This window comes from Haliaeetus leucocephalus, unplaced genomic scaffold (genome assembly GCF_000737465.1).
Source record: "Haliaeetus leucocephalus isolate CR32 unplaced genomic scaffold, Haliaeetus_leucocephalus-4.0 Scaffold228, whole genome shotgun sequence".
NCBI lineage: Eukaryota > Metazoa > Chordata > Aves > Accipitriformes > Accipitridae > Haliaeetus > Haliaeetus leucocephalus.
Genome location: NW_010972664.1, coordinates 3,468,852 through 3,475,383, shown reverse-complemented (window position 1 = coordinate 3,475,383; position 6,532 = coordinate 3,468,852).

Below are 6,532 nucleotides of genomic sequence, written 5' to 3'. Positions count from 1 at the left end.
TTTGTTACTGTGTGTTAAGATAATGCAAAGCAGAAATGCAAATACTTTCACAAATTAATAATTTCTTAAGAAAAGCAACCAACCAACAAACAAAATCAAAACAAAACACAGTAAGTAGGCAATATAAAAGCCAAGGCTATGTCCTGGCTTGGCAGCAGTCAGTTACTGTTTCAGTCTCAGATATTATGGAGGAATCTGCCAGTGCAGCCAGGGGTAATATTTGCTAAGAAGTCAGTTGGATGTCAGCTTCAGCTTCTTAAAATTTCTGTATGTGCTGCTGAGAATGATGGCACAAATCCGATCCTCTCTTTCATTATTTACAGTTCACAAAAATTTGTGCTGTTTTAATGATCTGTCCACTGTATAATATTTGTGTTGCCATATTCTGGAATCCAAATTTTTGAATGATACATCAATTAATTAGATGTTATTTTCAGGACATGGGGCTGGGGGGCAGAGGTGGTGATTGATGGAGGGAGTCACTAGTGTTTCTCTTAGCAAAGTAACAATGCCTGGTACTTGTTACCCTCCTATTTCTTCTTGGTGCTTTGCAATATGTTCTAAGGAGCAGACGTTATTTACTACAGAAACTTAAATGTCTTTATTGACAAATAGCAGGAGACAGACCCTCAGGAAGAGTGGCTTCATTAGCATGCAGCTTATACTATTTTTCAAGAATATGTTTGAGTCTTTACACTTTTTTTGGAACACTAAAATGTTGATAGTAAATGACAGTGGGAATAAGTGCAGCTGGCAGGATAAAACCGATGGTTTAAAAAGCCTCAATCTGTTTTCTTGATCTGTTTTCACCATGTGTGATACAGTCTTAAAAGCTATACATTTTAAAAGATGGATGTAGTATTTATAGTAGTGATTTTTATATTTCCTTTTGCCAAGGAAGGGCAAAGAACTTAATTTTGTATCACATAGTTTACAAGCAAGATATCACAAAGTCCTTTTCCAAAGAACTGCTACTGGGCGAGGACAGAAGCTGTGTGAATGTGACTGCAGTGGTAACTGCTTCATTTTAATCCTCAGCTTCATTTTAAGAGCCCCATTTTGTGTAGACTTTTTATAGGTGCAAAATGTCAGAGGAGAAAGAGGATGGGAAGAGTGTCAGAAGGGGTTTTCCCCCACTTGTGTGGGCAGTTACACCCCTGTGGTCAGTGAGGAGCAGGAATTACTTCCACGTTTTTCCCTGGGGCAAGTCCCATGGGCCGAGGACAGCAGCGGCACTCCGAGGGGTGTGCTGCGCAGCACTCCATGGCACGGTCTGCTTTCCTCAGGCAGATTTTGTCCCCCCCAGCAGAGTGCTGAAGGGGTTATAGTAGAGGTGCTGGGCCCATAAACCATGGCTAACTCGGTAATGCTGCATTCATGCATCTAAGGCACCATTTATTTTCCCCCTTGCTTTGTATCATTGAGGACCCCCTGGCCCCGCTTTTTCCTATGAAGGAGAGCTGATGAAGCATAAGTTACTGTTATGGCCCTTTCTGGCTGAGCAAAACCACACTGAGAAGTGATAAAATCTGTTTTGCACTAGGAGCTAATAATCCCCCATTAATGGGACATGAGAGCTACTTGAGCAGGTACTTGAATATCTTCCAGATCAGTTCCTCTCCCTCTCTTTGACAGCCAAGTGAAAGCAAAGTCCTCCTTGCAGTCTCTTCCAATGGATTTGCATTAAATGAGAGAAGATATCACCCCAGCACATGGAAACTACTCGCCTTGTCTCTCCTTATTAGTTCCCAACCTAGTTTACTTCTTCCTGGGGGCTGCTTAGTACCCTCTCACTCCTTCTTTTCCTCATGTCCTCAGAGCTGCTTGCCTTCCTCTCTTCAGTCAGTTTATTGCAACTCCCTGAATCTATAAATCTCTTAAATGCACTACAATAACAGCCATTTGTGTCAAAATAGGCATCTAATCCCTGCATTAATCTAAGATCTAAGCAGTGCAAAGAGATTAAAAAGGAGTAAAACTGATGTCATTTTGGAACACTGCTACATATTTATTCCTAGAAGAAATATATGATACGTGTTTTGTGCCTTTCTACGCATAGGGGAAAAGGTTTTCAGAGTACGTCATCATCTAGTGACTTTGTCCAATACCTGTTTGTGAAAATGATCATAAAGCAGAAAAGTACTTACAAGACTGCTGATTCAAACCCAAATTTTATCAGTATTAAGAAAAATCAGGAGTAATTGAAATGAAACAGAGGTGAAGCTAGGTAGTGCAGTAAAAATTAGGCTACTGCATTTAGAGAAAAAGAGTATTTGCTACTAGTTTCTGTTTTCTGAACTTGAGCAAATAACAGTGAGGACAATTTGGAAGGAAGACTGTGAGTACTTTCAAAGACGATGTTTTCACACTGGAGACAAACTGAACTAGTAACCTAAGGACACTGGCCTTCTCACAGAATTTTTTAACTGATTAACTTAAGGTTTAGGAGTAAATGCTGAACAATTGCAAAAATAAATGAAAACTGTCTCATGCAGACCTTTGAAAGTGCTTGCTGAAAAGAATTGCTTAGTTTTGTACAGAATAAGGAGCATGTGTTTCCTTGCAGTTGTGCATTCAGGCTACTCAAAGCTATGATGATAAAGCTAAGCTTGAAATCCCCTCTGTGCATTAAACAATATTCCCATTTTACTTACAGATGAATAGAAAATATGACGCACAGCTTCAATTGCATAAAATGGTAAATTAATTTACATTATTAAGACAGGAAAACATAACAGAATTTTCTTTTTGTATAGGGAGGATGATAGTAAAAAAGATAGGATCCTATTTGCTTCCTTTGTAGGTTGTAGGTTATGAGATAAAATGTTACTATATATAAAGTTTACATCACCAGAGGTCTGACACACTGCTTGTGAAAGTTAATGAGAGACTGGCCACTGAGTTTAGGATTATCCATTAAATCTGTGAGAACCATACCATTACTGCTAATACTGAAGCTGGCAATTTTGAAAAGCAAGTAACTTGTTATTTTAGCATTATTGATTAAAATTAGGTACATCTATAGTCAAAACAATGAAGGCTGCTTGGCATGCAGCCTTAGTATGGCATTTAATGGATGGTATTAAAATCTGTAACATTTCTTTGATTATCTTTATTTATCTTTTCCATTTTATCTCTTATTTTTTTAATTCTGGGAGCCGTCAATGAGTTGTGAGAACATGTCAGCTCAAGTATGTTTACAGTTGCAAGGGTAGGAATGGTTACAGTGATAGTTTTCTCCCTGATATTTTATCAGTCTAATATATTGAAGTTGGGACACAGTCAGACTTATTGATATTGTAACTGTAAGATGTATCAGCTATATTAATATATTTAGCTTAAGACACATTTACTCTTATTGATGTTATGTCAGTATAATATAATCACAGACAAAGAGATTGTGTCTTAATTTTGAGTTTTCCAGAGGACAGTGATTCTGTTTGACACTGAAACTTCCCAAGCTTTGAAATGTTTTTATAATTTTGTACGGAATTTAACATATTGACCATTTGGGAGAAATACAAAATTGCGCTGAGATGTCCCTATTTTTATGTGAAGAAAACCAAGTTCCTCAGTTTTGGATCATGGTTTTGGTACATAGTTTGTCCGCTTCCATGTGAATGTACTTGGCCTTTCTTTGATAAAGACAAAAATTTCATTGCCCAAACCAGTGCTTCCTCAAAACAACAACAACAATGAATAATAATTTTTGGAAAAAAGATAACATAACTCTGTGACTGGTTTCAAACCAATGTTTTTCCTATTTATCTGATAATGGCTAAATATGTTCCTATACTTGCTGTTCTGCTTTAATTCAACCTACTAATCGTCCAGCAATTTAGACTTCTTGGATTCTTGCTTGAGAGTCTCTGATTTAAGAAACAAAATAAAAACAAGTAATCAAGCCCTTTCTGTATGTGTATACATCTGTATCAGGTAGGCACAAATGGTATTTTTTAAATTTTTAGGTTCTCACAGGGCAGGTAGGTAAATGAGAGCATTTTGCTTGACAGCACAGAACAAACTGATATAATATAAATGTGTGTATTTAGATGTTACCATCCTCTTCTGTTACTGATTTGTGATGTTCCATCTGCTAATAATGTATTTGTTTACAGCAAGTTTTTCCATTCATCTTTAACATATTAGTGGGCTTTGAGAATTTTTGGCATGTGGGCAGTTAATCCAGAAGTCTCATGGCAACAGCTGGAACACTGGAGTGTCTCTGCAGCCTAGAGACAATTTCCAGACGTTTCATTTCTTTCTCATATATTGAAGTGGAAAAATTCTTTCTTTGTGGCTAGTCATGAGAGTATCTTTGACATCAACCACTTTCTGAGTACGCAAGGACACAATAATATGTATAATGATGAATATCAAGTGTTTTTCAAGGGCTGGCACCCTGCCTCATCAACACATCTACCAAGATCAGACTTCTTAATATTAAGAGCAACAGTCTATTTATAGAGTACAGAGATTTGCTTTCTGCAAGCAAATCTTGCCATTCAGAGATGAATGAACACAAATGAATAGAGAGCATTGCAAACACAAAAAAGCATTGTGCTTCTCGTTGTGCATATGTTACATCTTAGATGTTCATGGGGAATGGCATTTGATGTAGCTACTTAAATCAGTTCAAATGGGAGAAGGCCCTTTGAATATGGATACAACTTTTTACCCTGTCCTCAGGGCATGAATTCCACATTTCTTTCACTTTTTGACTAAAAGGAATTCCAAGTCTTCTTCACATTCATTCATCACTGCAGTTCAGATGACTCCACAATCTCAAAGTCTGTAATTTTGAAATGGAAATCCATAGTTTATTAATCTTATTTTAAATTGAATTCACTCATGATCACCCCATTCAAGGTTATTTTCTGCAATCAGCTCTTCTTTTCTGTCCTTGCCATTTACCAAAACCTCATCTAAAAATAGCATAAAATCATCTCTTGCTGACTCAGTAGGTATTTGGTGAATAAATCTGTTTACTATTATATCCTGAAATAGCTGCACTTTACAATTGTACTTAGCATTAATTATTCAGTCTATATCAGTCATCTGTTTCTTTTACTTTCACATTTTACTTTCTCGTGCATATAACCTTTGATATTTGTGTTATAGTTAAGCTTCTTAGGATTAGATTTCGCATTTTTCTTGAAAATTATGTGTTAAAACCAAGGTTTGATTGCTGATACTTATTGGTGATTGTAATTTCTGGGCAGTTTTATCCTTTCTTCCCTGCAAGAACTTTGGAGACCCAAAACTTCCCCTCCAGGAGTCCATAGTCATTGCTGTATTGTCCAGAAACTATAACCATGAAATAGGTATTGTAAAAACTCAGAGACAGACAAGCACAGCACAAAACCAGTATTTACTGACCTTAACCAATTAAAACTAAATCCTACAAAGCTTGATTGTAGTTCTGTTTCTTTAATATCTGCTCTTCCATCCAGTATTTCATTTTGCTGCTTCTTTTACACCATACATTAGTTCACAAACAGCTCAGATATTTCTCACTGTCCCTACCAATTTCTGTTTTTCAGCTCATTGATACTCCTTTATTCATTGCTGAATCTCTATTTAGCTGTTATTTTTCTTTTGTATACTAAAGCCAGATGGAGAGTTGCCTGAATTTTTTCTAACCTTCCACTACTACTTTGTTTCTTTTTGTCATTTAAACCTCATTAAATGCTATTTAGTTAGATAATTTATTTTTTATTTGTTACTTGGCATTTGTGCAAAGGTGCATTTGTTGGCATTTCAGATGGAGACCTGGACTATTGGGACATGCATTTTTTAATGAGCAGCCTGTATGAATATATGGTAAGCACATACCAAAAATAAATCACTTGAATGCATTTAGAACTCAATCTTATTATGAGCATTTTTTTTTTTTCCTCCAGGCACCTTCCCTTTTTCTTCAGTCAGACTAACTTTGCAATCACTCTGTCACTCAGAGTACCTCGTGTTAAATTATTGCATTTTCTTTCTAAACAGTTAAGGGTAGAGCTCCGTTCAGTGTTTGGAACCAATGCTGTTTGGAATTAAGAATATTTTCATGAAGATCTTTCCTTTATATTGAATCCTGGCCAGGGCAAAGGCAAACTAGGTGGCACATACCTTCTGCAATGTAGACCTCAGAGAAGAATGTACAGCTAATTAGTACAGAGAAAAAAATTAAGTTCAAATTATCATGCTTTAATGTACCAGTTCTCCACAAATCCACTCCCTTTTCTCTTATCTCTTTTCTCTTCTCTTTTTTCCTTGCTTTTTGTATTTATACCAAAGACCAACCTCAATTGCGACACTGAAGGCTGCTTAAGTCTGTTAGATCAGCTCATGCTGGCATATTCTGTTGTGCACAGAACAAGAGAAATAAATTATCTGGGAATTCTTGTTTCTTTGCTGTTTTTCTTTTCTTTTTATGAAGGAGTAAAACTATGAAAAAACTAATGGATGCTCTATTTTTAAGACTACATTGAAAAGTATGGGGCACAAGGTATTTTTTGCCTATGGCCTCAAATAATGAAAA